This window comes from Oncorhynchus masou, unplaced genomic scaffold (genome assembly GCF_036934945.1).
Source record: "Oncorhynchus masou masou isolate Uvic2021 unplaced genomic scaffold, UVic_Omas_1.1 unplaced_scaffold_7163, whole genome shotgun sequence".
Taxonomy (NCBI): domain Eukaryota; kingdom Metazoa; phylum Chordata; class Actinopteri; order Salmoniformes; family Salmonidae; genus Oncorhynchus; species Oncorhynchus masou.
In genome coordinates this window covers 1-15648 of record NW_027013633.1, presented here as the reverse complement: position 1 = coordinate 15648, position 15648 = coordinate 1, and the positions used below count along the sequence as shown (strand labels likewise).

The following is a 15648-nucleotide window of genomic DNA, read 5'->3' as shown; positions in this document are numbered from 1 at the left end:
GATCTGATCTAGGATTAACACACATAACATAAATCTGATCTAGGTTAACACACTAACATAGTTCTGATCTAGGTTAACACATACAACACATAACTGATCTAGGATTAACACACATGGATGACATAGTTCTGATCTGGGTTAACACACATAACAGTAGTTCTGATCTAGGTTAACACACAGAACCGCAGTCTAGGTTAACACACAGAACTGAGTCTAGGTTAACACACATAACATAGATCTGATCTGGGAAAGACTGCTGGTTAACACATAACAGATGAAGTCTGATCTAGGTTAACACACACAGCGTAGATCTGATCTAGGTTAACACACATAACAGTAGATCTGATCTGGGTTAACACCAGAACTGATCTAGGTTCACACACACAACTGATCTAGGTTAACACACGAACTGATCTGGGTTAACCACACATAACATAGATCTGATCTAGATTAACACACACAGAACTGATCTAGGTTAACACACTAACATAGATCTGATCTAGGTTAACACACAGCAACTGATCTAGGTTAACACACAGAACTGATCAGGTTAACACACATAACAATAGAACTGATCTAGGTTACACACATAACATAGATCTGATCTAGAGTTAACACACAACATAGATCTGATCTAGGGCATCAAGGTTAGCACATAACATAGATCTGATCTAGGTTAGCACACGCACAACACATAGATCTGATCTAGGTTATACACACACAACACATAACTGATCTAGGTAATTCCCTACAAGGAATCGAACCCATAACATTTACTGTTGTATCGCCCTGCTCTACCGACCGAGCGCATAGGACCACCACATTACCTTGTGGAATATTAAACTAATGATGTCAGGGCATATACATTTAAAAACAGTTTTACCCATGTAGATAATAGATATATTTCCGTTTCGTGAATTGTTGCTGGCTGGCCCCTGAGTCAATATGAATTCTGCTGTTCTACCAATCAGCAAAACGCTCCAACGAGCTCGCAAACTGTAGTATCACGTAACCAGGTCCATTTAGCTGCTCTGTCATACAGAGAGACAGTTTCTTCAGACTCCGGACAACGTGGTATGAACCAGTGGTGAGTCTCGTCTAATGGAGAGAAAACCTGGCAAACACCTGGTAACAACATGGATAATGTAGGCTAGATGAGTTGTGCGCACTCGGAAACGAGGTGGTCTCTAATTCAAACCCCAGAAGTGACATTTGGACTTCTACATTGCCGTGGGTGTCTAAGAACCAATGAATGCCACTGCTTGGATAATGGAGGTTTGGATGAGTTCAAACCACGACGGGTCTCGCAGCCGCTACTGGTAACGGTTTAGGCTAAATGTTTGGTCACCTAATGCGCGGTGCTATAACATCTCCAACAGAAACAGAAAGACTGTTTCCGACTGATGTGAAACATTTCAACTGATCTAAGATCTCGGGAGCTGTTAGGTTAAAATCAGAGAGCTGCTGATGAAATATAGCCATATATACGTGGTTATATTACGGCTTTTGTTTTTTTATAACGCTGGGAAACCCGTTAAACACCTGTTTAGAGTCGAGACGCGTAATCCCATGTTGGAGAGATCACAAGAAATGGTTGGAGTTTGCAGAGAAGAGGAATTTGACATTCTCTCTGTGTCACTCATAGTGGCGTTGATGTGCTGTGCGCAGAGGTGAGTGTTGGGGAAGAGACCCGTCGTAAAGAAGGGATGGTCCCGTCCTATTGGAAAAAAGTTAGTTTAATGGTCTCTTTCTTGTATTTCAGCGCCAACGAACCGGGGAATATGTCTTTCGTAAAAGAGACGGTGGACAAACTGTTAAAGGGGTATGATATCCGCCTTCGACCAGACTTTGGAGGTACATCTACACTTTTTTTGCGCGTTGATGATGGTGCAAATTATTGCCCAATAATATTACTATAATGAATATAATAATATACGTTATTTGTCATGTTAATGGTATTTGATTATTGTTCCTATTTCTCAGGCAAACCGGTTTCTGTTGGCATGAGTTTAGATGTGGCAAACATCGACATGGTGTCAGAGGTCAACATGGTAAGCAGTATAAATAAATCTATATACTTACATTTGACCACTGATTGACTGTGGATGTTGCATCATTTTTATTATTTATTATTTTATATTTTTTATTTCACCTTTATTTAACCAGGTAGGCTAGTTGAGAACAAGTTTTCATTTGCAACTGCGTCCTGGCCAAGATAAAGCAAAGCAGTGCGACACAGACAACAACACAGAGTTACACATGGAGTAAAACAATAAACAAGCAAGTCAATAACATAGTAGGAAAAAAATAAAGTCTATATACAGTGTGTGCAAAAGGCATGAGGAGGAAGGCAATAAATAGGCCATAGGAGCGAATAATTACAATTTAGCAAATTAACACTGGAGTGATAAATGAGCACTGGATGATGATGTGCATGATGGTGTGCAAAAGAGCAGAAAAGTAAATAAATAAAAACAGTATGGGGATGAGGTAGGTAAATTGGGTGGGCTGTTTACAGATAATGTTGACATATTTCAGACATTCGTATGGTTTACCTTTTCCTTATTGACAATGTTGTCTTCATGTTGTTTGAAGCGTTGAGCGATCGTAATGCTATACGTTGACCGACAGTATTTCAGACATCAGTATCGTTTACCTTTTCCTTATTGACAATGTTGTCTTCATGTTGTTTGAAACGTTGAGCCGATCGTAATGCTATACGTTGACCGACAGTATTTCAGACATCAGTATCAACACCTCTTCCTTATTGACAATGTTGTCTTCATGTTGTTTGAAGCGTTGAGCAGATCGCATTAATGCTATACGTTGACCGACAGTATTTCAGACATCAGTATCGTTTACCTTTTCCTTATTGACAATGTTGTCTTCATGTTGTTTGAAACGTTGAGCCGATCGTAATGCTATGCGTTGACCGACAGTATTTCAGACATCAGTATCGTTTACCTTTTCCTTATTGACAATGTTGTCTTCATGTTGTTTGAAACGTTGAGCCGTCGTAATGCTATACGTTGACCGACAGTATTTCAGACATTCAGTATCGTTTACCTTTCCTTATTGACAATGTTGTCTTCATGTTGTTTGAAGCGTTGAGCCGTCGTAATGCTATAGTTGACCGACAGTATTTCAGACATCAGTATCGTTTACCTTTTCCTTATTGACAATGTTGTCTTCATGTTGTTTGAAACGTTGAGCCGTCGTAATGCTATCGTTGACCCGACAGTATTTCGGAGCATTGATCGTACTGGTTTACCTTTTCCTTATTGACAATGTTGTCTTCATGTTGTTTGAAGCGTTGAGCCGATGCAATGTGCTATCGTTGACCTGACAGTATTTCAGACATGCAGTAGTACAGCCTATCTTCACTTATTGAGCGATGTTTGTCATTCATGTTGTTTGAAAGCGTTGAGCGATCGTAATGCTATGTTGACTGACGGTATTTCAGACATCAGTATCGTTTACCTTTTCCTTATTGACAATGTTGTCTTCATGTTGTTTGAAGCGTTGAGCCGATCGTAATGCTAAGCGTTGACCGACAGTGACTGCAGACATCAGTATCGTTTGCCTTTTCCTTATTGACAATGTTGTCTTCATGTTGTTTGAAGCGTTGAGCCGATCGTAATGCTATACGTTGACCGACAGTATTTCAGACATCAGTATCGCTTACCTCTTCCTTATTGACAATGTTGTCTTCATGTTGTTTGAAACGTTGAGCGTCGTAATGCTATAGTTGACCAGACAGTATTTCAGACATCAGTATGCGTTTACCTTTTCCTTATTGACAATGTTGTCTTCATGTTGTTTGAAGCGTTGAGCCGTCGTAATGCTATCGTTGACCGACAGTATTTCAGACATCAGTATCGCTTACCTTTTCCTTATTGACAATGTTGTCTTCATGTTGTTTGAAACGTTGAGCCGGTTCGTAATGCTATACGTTGACCGACAGTATTTCAGACATCAGTATCGTTTACCTTTTCCTTATTGACAATGTTGTCTTCATGTTGTTTGAAGCGTTGAGCCGTCGTAATGCTATGTACGTTGACCGACAGTATTTCAGACATCAGTATCGTTTACCTTTTCCTTATTGACAATGTTGTCTTCATGTTGTTTGAAACGTTGAGCGTCGTAATGCTATACGTTCAGACATCAGTATCATGCCTTTTCCTTATTGACAATGTTGTCTTCATGTTGTTTGAAGCGTTGAGCCGTCGTAACCGACAGTATTTCAGACATCAGTATCGTTTACCTTTCCACTGTCTTTACGTGTCAGAGGTGAAAACCTTTTGGTTGAGAAGTTGGTGGGTGTTCTGTTTTGCTGAGCAGGATAAGGATGCTACTTCATCAGCGTTTCTATATAGAAATACACGTTTCACATTGCGATGCATGGTCATATAAAGTCATTGCTTTTCACAGTGCAACGCTCACATTACTTTTGATATGATTCTCTTCTCATTTGTTAAAATACATTTTAACGGCAGGGTAGCCTAGTGGTTAGAGCGGTGGACTAGTAACTCGAAAGGTTGCAAGTTCAAATCCCCGCGCTGACAAGGTACAAATCTGTTGTTCTGCCCCTGAACAGGCAGGTAACCCACTGTTCCTAGGCCGTCATTGAAAATAAGAATTTGTTCTTAACTGACTTGCCTAGTAAAATTAAATTAAATTTTACCGTTACTTAATCCTACAGCTCATCATTGATAATCATTAAACCATTTGGTAAACATATATATTTTTCTTCTGGCTACGACAGATTTACATAATGAAAATGTAAGTTTGTAAAGTATAAACATTTAAAGCATGATACAGTATATATACTGTAATTTATTATTATGGAGTATTAAGACAATCTGATATTGACAAGATCAGAGATGTTAATTTATTGTTGCCGGGAATGCTTGTGTTTCTAGCTCCTACAGTACAGTGGAATGCTTGTGTTTATAGCTCCTACAGTACAGTGGAATGCTTGTGTTTCTAGCTCCTACAGTACAGTGGAATGCTTGTGTTTCTAGCTCCTACAGTACAGTGAAATGCTTGTGTTTCTAGCTCCTACAGTACAGTGGAATGCTTGTGTTTCTAGCTCCTACAGTACAGTGGAATGCTTGTGTTTCTAGCTCCTATAGTACAGTGGAATGCTTGTGTTTCTAGCTCTTACAGTACAGTGGAATGCTTGTGTTTATAGCTCCTACAGTACAGTGGAATGCTTGTGTTTCTAGCTCCTACAGTACAGTGGAATGCTTGTGTTTCTAGCTCCTACAGTACAGTGGAATGCTTGTGTTTCTAGCTCCTACAGTACAGTGGAATGCTTGTGTTTCTAGCTCCTACAGTACAGTGGAATGCTTGTGTTTCTAGCTCCTACAGTACAGTGGAATGCTTGTGTTTCTAGCTCCTACAGTGGAATGCTTGTGTTTCTAGCTCCTATAGTACAGTGGAACGCTTGTGTTTCTAGCTCCTATAGTACAGTGGAATGCTTGTGTTTCTAGCTCTATACAGTGGAATGCTTGTGTTTCTAGCTCCTACAGTACAGTGGAATGCTTGTGTTTCTAGCTCCTACAGTACAGTGGAATGCTTGTGTTTCTAGCTCCTACAGTACAGTGGAATGCTTGTGTTTCTAGCTCCTACAGTACAGTGGAATGCTTGTGTTTCTAGCTCCTACAGTACAGTGGAATGCTTGTGTTTCTAGCTCCTACAGTACAGTGGAATGCTTGTGTTTCTAGCTCCTACAGTACAGTGGAATGCTTGTGTTTCTAGCTCCTACAGTACAGTGGAATGCTTGTGTTTCTAGCTCCTACAGTGGAATGCTTGTGTTTCTAGCTCCTATAGTACAGTGGAATGCTTTTGTTTATAGCTCCTACAGTACAGTGGATTGCTTGTGTTTATAGCTCCTACAGTACAGTGGAATGCTTGTGTTTCTAGCTCCTACAGTACAGTGGAATGCTTGTGTTTCTAGCTCCTACAGTACAGTGGAATGCTTGTGTTTCTAGCTCCTACAGTACAGTGGAATGCTTGTGTTTCTAGCTCCTACAGTACAGTGGAATGCTTGTGTTTCTAGCTCCTACAGTACAGTGGAATGCTTGTGTTTCTAGCTCCTACAGTGGAATGCTTGTGTTTCTGGCTCCTACAGTACAGTGGAATGCTTGTGTTTCTAGCTCCTACAGTGGAATGCTTGTGTTTCTAGCTCCTACAGTACAGTGGAATGCTTGTGTTTCTAGCTCACTACAGTGGAATGCTTGTGTTTCTAGCTCCTACAGTACAGTGGAATGCTTGTGTTTCTAGGTCCTACAGTACAGTGGAATGCTTGTGTTTCTAGCTCCTACAGTACAGTGGAATGCTTGTGTTTCTAGCTCCTACAGTACAGTGGAATGCTTGTGAGTCTAGCTCTTACAGTGGAATGCTTGTGTTTCTAGCTCCTACAGTGGAATGCTTGTGTTTCTAGCTCCTACAGTACAGTGGAATGCTTGTGTTTCTAGCTCCTACAGTACAGTGGAATGCTTGTGTTTCTAGCTCCTACAGTACAGTGGAATGCTTGTGTTTCTAGCTCCTACAGTACAGTGGAATGCTTGTGTTTCTAGCTCCTACAGTACAGTGGAATGCTTGTGTTTCTAGCTCCTACAGTGGAATGCTTGTGTTTCTAGCTCCTACAGTGGAATGCTTGTGTTTCTAGCTCCTACAGTACAGTGGAATGCTTGTGTTTCTAGCTCCTACAGTACAGTGGAATGCTTGTGTTTCTAGCTCCTACAGTACAGTGGAATGCTTGTGTTTCTAGCTCCTACAGTACAGTGGAATGCTTGTGTTTCTAGCTTCTACAGTACAGTGGAATGCTTGTGTTTCTAGCTGCTACAGTGGAACGCTTGTGTTTCTAGCTCCTACAGTGGAACGCTTGTGTTTCTTGCTCCTACAGTACAGTGGAACGCTTGTGTTTCTAGCTGCTACAGTGGAACGCTTGTGTTTCTAGCTCCTACAGTGGAACGCTTGTGTTTCTAGCTCGCTACAGTGGAACGCTTGTGTTTCTAGCTCCTACAGTACAGTGGAACGCTTGTGTTTCTAGCTCCTACAGTACAGTGGAATGCTTGTGTTTCTAGCTCCTACAGTGGAATACTTGTGTTTCTAGCTCCTTACAGTGGAATGCTTGTGTTTCTAGCTCCTACAGTGGAATGCTTGTGTTTCTAGCTCCTTACAGTGGAATGCTTGTGTTTCTAGCTCCTTACAGTGGAATGCTTGTGTTTCTAGCTCCTTACAGTGGAATGCTTGTGTTTCTAGCTCCTACAGTACAGTGGAATGCTTGTGAGTCTAGCTCTTACAGTGGAATGCTTGTGTTTCTAGCTCCTACAGTACAGTGGAATGCTTGTGTTTCTAGCTCCTACAGTACAGTGAAATGCTTGTGTTCTAGCTCCTACAGTGCACTGGAATAGTTGTGTTCCAGCTCCTACAGTGCAGTGGAATAGTTGTGTTCCAGCTCCTACAGTGCAGTGGAATAGTTGTTTTTCTAGCTCCTACAGTGCAGTGGAATAGTTGTGTTTTCTAGCTCCTACAGTGCAGTGGAATAGTTGTGTTTCTAGCTCCTACAGTACAGTGGAATAGTTGTGTTTCTAGCTCCTAATATAGGCCAATACAGTACTCTAATACTGTAATATAGGCCAATACAGTACTCTAATACTGTAATTTTAGCCAATACAGTACTCTAATACTGTAATATAGGCCAATACAGTACTCTAATACTGTAATTTTAGCCAATACAGTACTCTAATACTGTAATATAGGCCAATACAGTACTCTAATACTGTAATTTTAGCCAATACAGTACTCTAATACTGTAATATAGGCCAATACAGTACTCTAATACTGTAATTTTAGCCAATACAGTACTCTAATACTGTAATATAGGCCAATACAGTACTCTAATACTGTAATATAAGCCAATACAGTACTCTAATACTGTAATAGGCCAATACAGTACTCTAATACTGTAATTTTAGCCAATACAGTACTCTAATACCTTAATATAGGCCAATACAGTACTGTAATATAGGCCAATTCAGTAATATATTCCATTTACACAGCAGAAAATGTTTTCCAAAGTGACAGCAGTCCATACATTTAGCTATGTAACCCTAGTGGGAATTCAACCCACAACTGTGGTGTTGCCAGGGCCATGCTCTATTGAACCGAGCTACGGACAGGACCACTACAATACATTCCTACAATACCAAAGTGCTTGGTTATGTTGCTGACAGCTTAACTTTGTAACCACTATTTCAGGAGTTTCATAATGAGTCAGCAGAGCACAGCTAAGTGGTCGAGCCCACAGAGGGCCATTTTAAAAGCATTCCCCTCAACAGTAGAACTGGTCTTAGAGGTTGTGTCCCAAATGACACCCCATTTCCTATACAGTTGCACTACTTTTGACCACGGCCCCAAAGGGCTCTGGTGAAGAGTAGTGCACTATGTAGGGAATGGGTTGCCATTGGGACAGATGATCAGAATGGTGTCTGAATAATTCACAGCCTGACTCTGTTTGCTTGATGTGTGGCAGGTTGTTATAACCCTGTCCCAGCCTGCTTCAGGTTGTTATAACCCTGTCCCAGCCTGCTTCAGGTTGTTATAACCCTGTCCCAGCCTGCTTCAGGTTGTGTATAACCCTGTCCCAGCCTGCTTCAGGTTGTTACAAAGTTATTCTTTTTATTTGAAGATTCAGTTTGTAGCAGTGTCTTGGCATGGGCTTAGTTGGCGAGGTTATCGGCCATCCTTACAAACTGAAACAGACAGTAGTGTCGATACTGCGGCTCAGTTGGTGAGGCATGGCTCTTGCAATGCCAGGGTTGTGGGTTTGATTCCCATGGGGGACCAGTAAAAAAATGAAAAAATGTATCCACTTTGTCGCTCTAAAGTGTCTGCTAAATAACTAAAATGGCTCCCTTTATAGTTCCATATGTTTGACCAGGGGTTCTGGTGAAAGGTAGTAGGTATACCCCCTGCCTGGGTCTGTGCTATACTAGACACCCCCTGCCTGGGTCTGTGCTATACTAGACACCCCCTGCCTGGGTCTATACTAGACACCCCCTGCCTGGGTCTGTGCTATACTAGACACCCCCTGCCTGGGTCTGTGCTATACTAGACACCCCCTGCCTGGGTCTGTGCTATACTAGACACCCCCTGCCTGGGTCTGTGCTATACTAGACACCCCCTGCCTGGGTCTATACTAGACACCCCCTGCCTGGGTCTGTATACTAGACACCCCCTGCCTGGGTCTATACTAGACACCCCCTGCCTGGGTCTGTGCTATACTAGACACCCCTGCCTAGGCCTGTGCTATACTAGACACCCCTGCCTGGGTCTATGCTAGACACCCCCTGCCTGGGTCTATACTAGACACCCCCTGCCTGGGTCTGTGTTATACTAGACACCCCCTGCCTGGGTCTGCATGCTAGACACCCCTGCCTGGGTCTGTGCTATACTAGACACCACCTGCCTGGGTCTGTGCTATACTAGACACCCCCTGCCTGGGTCTGTGCTATACTAGACACCCCCTGCCTGGGTCTGTGCTATACTAGACACCCCCTGCCTGGGTCTGTGCTATACTAGACACCCCCTGCCTGGGTCTGTGCTTGACAGGTCCTGAATAATGGCTGTGGAGGAGGGGGTCTATACTAGACAGGTCCTGAATAATGGCTGTGGAGGAGGGGGTCTATACTAGACAGGTCCTGAATAATGGCTGTGGAGGTGGGGGTCTATACTAGACAGGTCCTGAATAATGGCTGTGGAGGAGGTCTATTTTATATTTGAGATTCTTCAAAGTAGCCACCTTTGGCCTTGATGACAGCTTTGCACAAGCTTGGTATTCTCTCAACCAGCTTCATGAGGTAGTCACCTGGAATACATTTCAATTAACATGTGTGCCTAGTTAAAAGTTAATTTGTGGAGTTTCTTTCCTTCTTAATGTGTTTGAGCCAATCAGTTGTGTTGTGACAAGGTAGGGGGGATATACAGAAGATAGCCCTATTTGGTTAAAGACCAAGTCCATATTATGGCAAGAACAACTCAAATAAGCAAAGAGAACTGACAGTCCATCATTACTCTAAGACATGAAGGTCAGTCAATCCAATTTCAAGAACATTGAAAGTTTCTTCAAGTGCAGTCGCAAAAAACCATCAAAGCGCTATGATGAATCTGGCTCTCAAGAGAACCGCCACAGGAAAGGAAGACCCAGAGTTACCTCTGCTGCAGAGGAGAAGTTCATTAGTTAACTGCACCTCAGATTGCATGCGTCACAGAGTTCAAGTAACAGACATCTCAACATCAACTGTTCAGAGGAGACTGCGTGAATCAGGCCTTCATGGTTGAATTGCTGCAAAGAAACCACTACTAAAGGACACCAATAAGAAGAAGAGACAATGGACATTTGACCAGTGGAAATCGGTCCTTTGGTCTGATGAGTCCAAATTTTAGATTTTTGGTTGCGAACATCGTGTTTTTGTAAGAAAGATTAGATTAGGATGATATCTGCATGTGTGGTTTCCACCGTGAAGCATGGAGGAGGAGGTGTGATGGTGCTTTGCTGGTGACACTGTCTGTGATTTATTTAGAATTCAAGGAACTCGTGACCAGCATGGCTACCACAGCATTATGCAGCGATACACCATCCCGTCTGGTTTTCCCTTACTGGGACTAACATTTGTTTTGTAATAGGCAATGACTCAAAACACACCTCCAGGCTGTGTAAGGTCTATTTGACCAAGAGAGAGTGATGGAAAGGGGATACCTAGTCAGTTGTACAACTGAATGCCTTCATCTGAAATTTGTCTTTTGCTTTTAATCCAACCCCTTTGAATCAGAGAGGTGTGGGGGGCTGCCATAATCGACATCCACGTCTCTCGGCGCTCCGGGGAGCAGTGGGTTAACTGCCTTTACTTATGGGCTGAAGGACAGATTTTAACCTTGTCAGCTCGGGAGTTCCTGATCCAGCAAACTTTCGGTGACTGGCCCAACGCTCTAACCTCTAGGCTACCTGCCACCCTGCATCAGACGACCTGGCCTCCACGATCATTCGACCGAAACTCCCATCCCGGATCCGGGATTGTGACTAAGCCTCAGGCTCATTAGCATAACGCAACGTTAACGATTTCTGAAAATCGCAAATAAAATTAAAATAATGCGTTTGCTCTCAAGCTTAGCCTTTTCTTAACAACACTGTCATCTCAGATTTTCAAAATATGCTTTTGAACCATAGAAATTGACTAATTTGTGTAAGAGTATGCAAAGCTAGCATAGCATTTTGTGTAGCATGTAGCACGCAACATTTTCACAAAAGCCAGATAACCAAATAAATAAAATCATTTACCTTTGAAGAGCTTCTGATGTTTTCAATGAGGAGACTCCCAGCCACATACCAAATGCGCAGTGTTTCCTGAAAGCGTCTGTGTGTAGGAGAAATCGTTCCGTTTTCTACATTGCGCCTGGCTACCGAAACGAACCGAAAATGCAGTCACCTACAACGTGAAACTTTTTCCGGATTAACTACATAATATCGACCGAAACATGGCAAGCGTTGTTTGGAATCAATCCTCAAGGTGTTTTTTCACATATCTCTTCATTGACATGCAGTTCGTGGAAGCTTGCTTCTCTCTCTGTGCCCCATGGAAAAATACTGGCAGGTGACTTTTGCGCACCAATTTCGGCGCAGGACACCGGGCGGACACGTGGTAAATGTGGTCTCTTATGGTCAATCTTCCAACGATCTGCCTACAAATACGTCACAATGCTGCAGACACCTTGGGGAAACGACAGAAAGGGCAGACTCATTCCTCTTGCGTTCACAGCCATATAAGGAGATCATGAAAGACAGAGCCTCAAAAATCCTTGTCATTTCCTGGATGCCAAGTCATCTTGGTTTTGCCTGAAGCTCACGTTAAAGGGCACGCACAGAGAAGATATTTGTATTTCTGGACACGTCAGAGTGTTTTCTTTCGAACAGTAGCAATTATATGCATAGTCGAGCATCTTTTTGTGACAAAATATCTTGTTTAAAACGGGAACGTTTTTCTTCCAAAAATGAAATAGCGCCACCATAAGTGTAGGACAACCCAATTGAGATGTTTCGGGATGAGTTGGACCGCAGAGTGAAGGAAAAGCAGCCAACAAGTTCTTAGCATATGTGGTAACTCCTTCAGACTGTTGGAAAAGCATTCCTCATGATGCTGGTTGAGAGAATGCCAAGAGTGTGCAAAGTTGTCATCACGGCAAATGGTGGCTTCTTTTTTTAAAGAATCAAATATAAAATATATTTGGATTTGTTTTAAAACTTTTTTGGTTACTACAAGATTCTATATGTGTTATTTCATAGTTTTGACGTTTTCACTATTATTCTACAATGTGGAAAATAGTAAAAATAAATAAAAACCCTTGAATGAGTTGTTGTATCCAAACGTTTGACTGGTTCTGTAGGTGAAACCATGATACGACTGATCTACTTCTCTGCGTCTCCAGGACTACACGTTGACCATGTACTTCCAGCAGTACTGGAGGGACAAGAGGCTGGCGTACGCTGGGATCCCCCTCAATCTGACGCTGGATAACCGGGTCGCTGACCAGCTCTGGGTCCCCGACACCTACTTCCTCAATGATAAGAAGTCCTTTGTGCATGGGGTCACCGTGAAGAACCGGATGATCCGACTGCACTCCGGACGGCACCGTGCTCTACGGACTGAGGTTAGTACTGTCTCTCCATATATATATATACTGTCTCCATCTGAGGTTAGTACTGTCTCTCCATATATATATATATTATGTCCCATCTGAGGTTAGTACTGTCTCCCATATATATATATATAATGTCTCATCTGAGGCTAGTACTGCCTCTCCACATATATATATAATGTCTCATCTGAGGTTAGTACTGCCTCTCCAGCACATATATATAATGTAACTCATCTGGGGTTAGTACTGTCTCTCCACATACATATATAATGTCTCATCTGAGGTTAGTACTGTTCCTCCATATATATATGATGTCTCATCTCACCATTGTCTTCTGAAAGGTAGTGGTACTCCTTTATGACACATATCCCTCAATTTCAATCAGTGCAGATGTGCAGACACTCAGGAGTCACTGATGTAGAAGTCTGACTAAAGACAATGTACTCCAACCGCTTCTCTATAGGAATGACTGGCTCCCATCACTGTCCCACAGCTTTCTTTAGAATGGACTGATCTCATCACTGTCCCACAGCTTTCTCTGTAGGAATGGACTGGATCTCATCACTGTTCTACAGCTTTCTCTTAGGAATGGACTGGATCTCATCACTGTCCCACAGCTTTCTCTATAGGAATGGACTGGCTCTCAATCACTGTCCCACATCTTTCTCTATAGAGATGGACTGGCTCTCATCACTCGTCCTGCACAGCTTTCTCTTGTAGGAATGGACTGGATCTCATCACTGTTCTACAGCTAGCCTTTAGGAATGGACTGGATCTCATCACTGTCCCACAGTTTTCTCTTTAGAATGGACTGGATCTCATCACTGTTCTACAGCTTCTAGGAATGGACTGGATCTCATCACTGTCCCACAGCTTTCTCTTTAGGAATGGACTGGATCTCATCACTGTTCTACAGCTTTCTGTAGGAATGGACTGGATCTCATCACCGTCCCACAGTTTTCTCTTTAGGAATGGACTGGATCTCATCACTGTTCTACAGCTTGCTCTTTAGGAATGGACTGGCTCTCATCACTGTTCTACAGCTTTCTCTTTAGGAATGGACTGGATCTCATCACTGTCCCACAGCTTTCTCTAGGAATGGACTGGATCTCATCACTGTCCCACAGCTTTCTTTAGGAATGGACTGGATCTCATCACTGTTCCTACAGCTTTCTTTTAGGAATGGACTGGCTCTCATCACTGTTCTACAGCTTTCTAGGAATGGACTGGATCTCATCACTGTTCCACAGCTTTCTCTTTAGGAATGGACTGGATCTCATCACTGTTCCACAGCTTTCTCTTTAGGAATGGACTGGCTCTCATCACTGTCCCACAGCTTTCTCTTTAGGAATGGACTGGCTCTCATCACTGTCCCACAGCTTTCTCTATAGGAATGGACTGGATCTCATCACTGTTCTACAGCTTTCTCTTTAGGAATGGACTGGCTCTTATCACTGTCCCACAGCTTTCTCTTTGGAATGGACTGGGATCTCATCGCTGTCCCACAGCTTTCTCTATAGGAATGGACTGGGATCTCATCACTGTCCCACAGCTTTCTCTTTAGGAATGGACTGGATCTCATCACTGTTCTACAGCTTTCTCTAGAAGGTCGGACCGGACTCTCACCACTGTCCCACAGCTTTCTCTATAGGAATGGACTGGATCTCATCACTGTTCTACAGCTTTCTCGTTAGGAATGGACTGGATCTCATCACTGTCCCACAGCTTTCTCTATAGGAATGGACTGGATCTCATCACTGTCCCACAGCTTTCTCTTTAGGAATGGACTGGATCTCATCACTGTTCTACAGCTTTCATAGGAATGGACTGGATCTCATCACTGTCCCACAGCTTTCTTATAGGAATGGACTGGTCTCATCACTGTCCCACAGCTTTCTCTATAGGAATGGACTGGATCTCATCACTGTTCTACAGCTTTCCTTTAGGAATGACTGGCTCTCATCACTGTCCCACAGCTTTCTCTTTAGGAATGGACTGGCTCTCATCACTGTCCCACAGCTTTCTCTTTAGGAATGGACTGGATCTCTATCACTGTTCTACAGCTTTCTCTATAGGAATGGACTGGATCTCATCACTGTCCCACAGCTTTCTCTTTAGGAATGGACTGGCTCTCATCACTGTCCCACAGCTTTCTCTATAGGAATGGACTGGACTCCCATCACTTTGTCCCACAGCTTTCTCTTTAGGAATGGACTGGATCTCATCACTGTTCTACAGCTTTCTCTTTAGGAATGGACTGGATCTCATCACTGTCCCACAGCTTTCTCTATAGGAATGGACTGGATCTCTATCACTGTTCTACAGCTTTCTCTTAGGAATGGACTGGATCTCATCACTGTCCCACAGCTTTCTCTATAGGAATGGACTGGATCTCATCACTGTCCCACAGCTTTCTCTATAGGAATGGACTGGATCTCATCACTGTTCCACAGCTTTCTATGGGAATGGACTGGATCTCATCACTGTCCCACAGCTTTCTCTTTAGGAATGGACTGGATCTCATCACTGTTCTACAGCTTTCTCTATAGGAATGGACTGGATCTCATCACTGTCCCACAGCTTTCTCTATAGGAATGGACTGGATCTCATCACTGTCCCACAGCTTTCTCTATAGGAATGGACTGGATCTCATCACTGTCCCACAGCTTTCTTAGGAATGGACTGATCTCATCACTGTCCACAGCTTTTAGGAATGGACTGGATCTCATCACTGTTCCACAGCTTTCTCTTTAGGAATGGACTGGATCTCATCACTGTCCCACAGCTTTCTCTTTAGGAATGGACTGGATCTCATCACTGTCCACAGCTTTCTCTTTAGGAATGGACTGGATCTCATCACTGTCCCACAGCTTTCTCTTTAGGAATGGACTGGATCTCATCACTGTTCTGCTTTCTCTTTAGGAATGGACTGGATCTCATCAC

General features: G+C 42.8%; 1 pseudogene; it reads left to right on the top strand.

Moving 5' to 3' along the window:
• Positions 1 to 1590: 1590 nt before the first annotated feature.
• On the top strand, positions 1591 to 12717 carry LOC135537174 (gamma-aminobutyric acid receptor subunit beta-3-like; annotated as a pseudogene).
• Positions 12718 to 15648: the final 2931 nt, after the last annotated feature.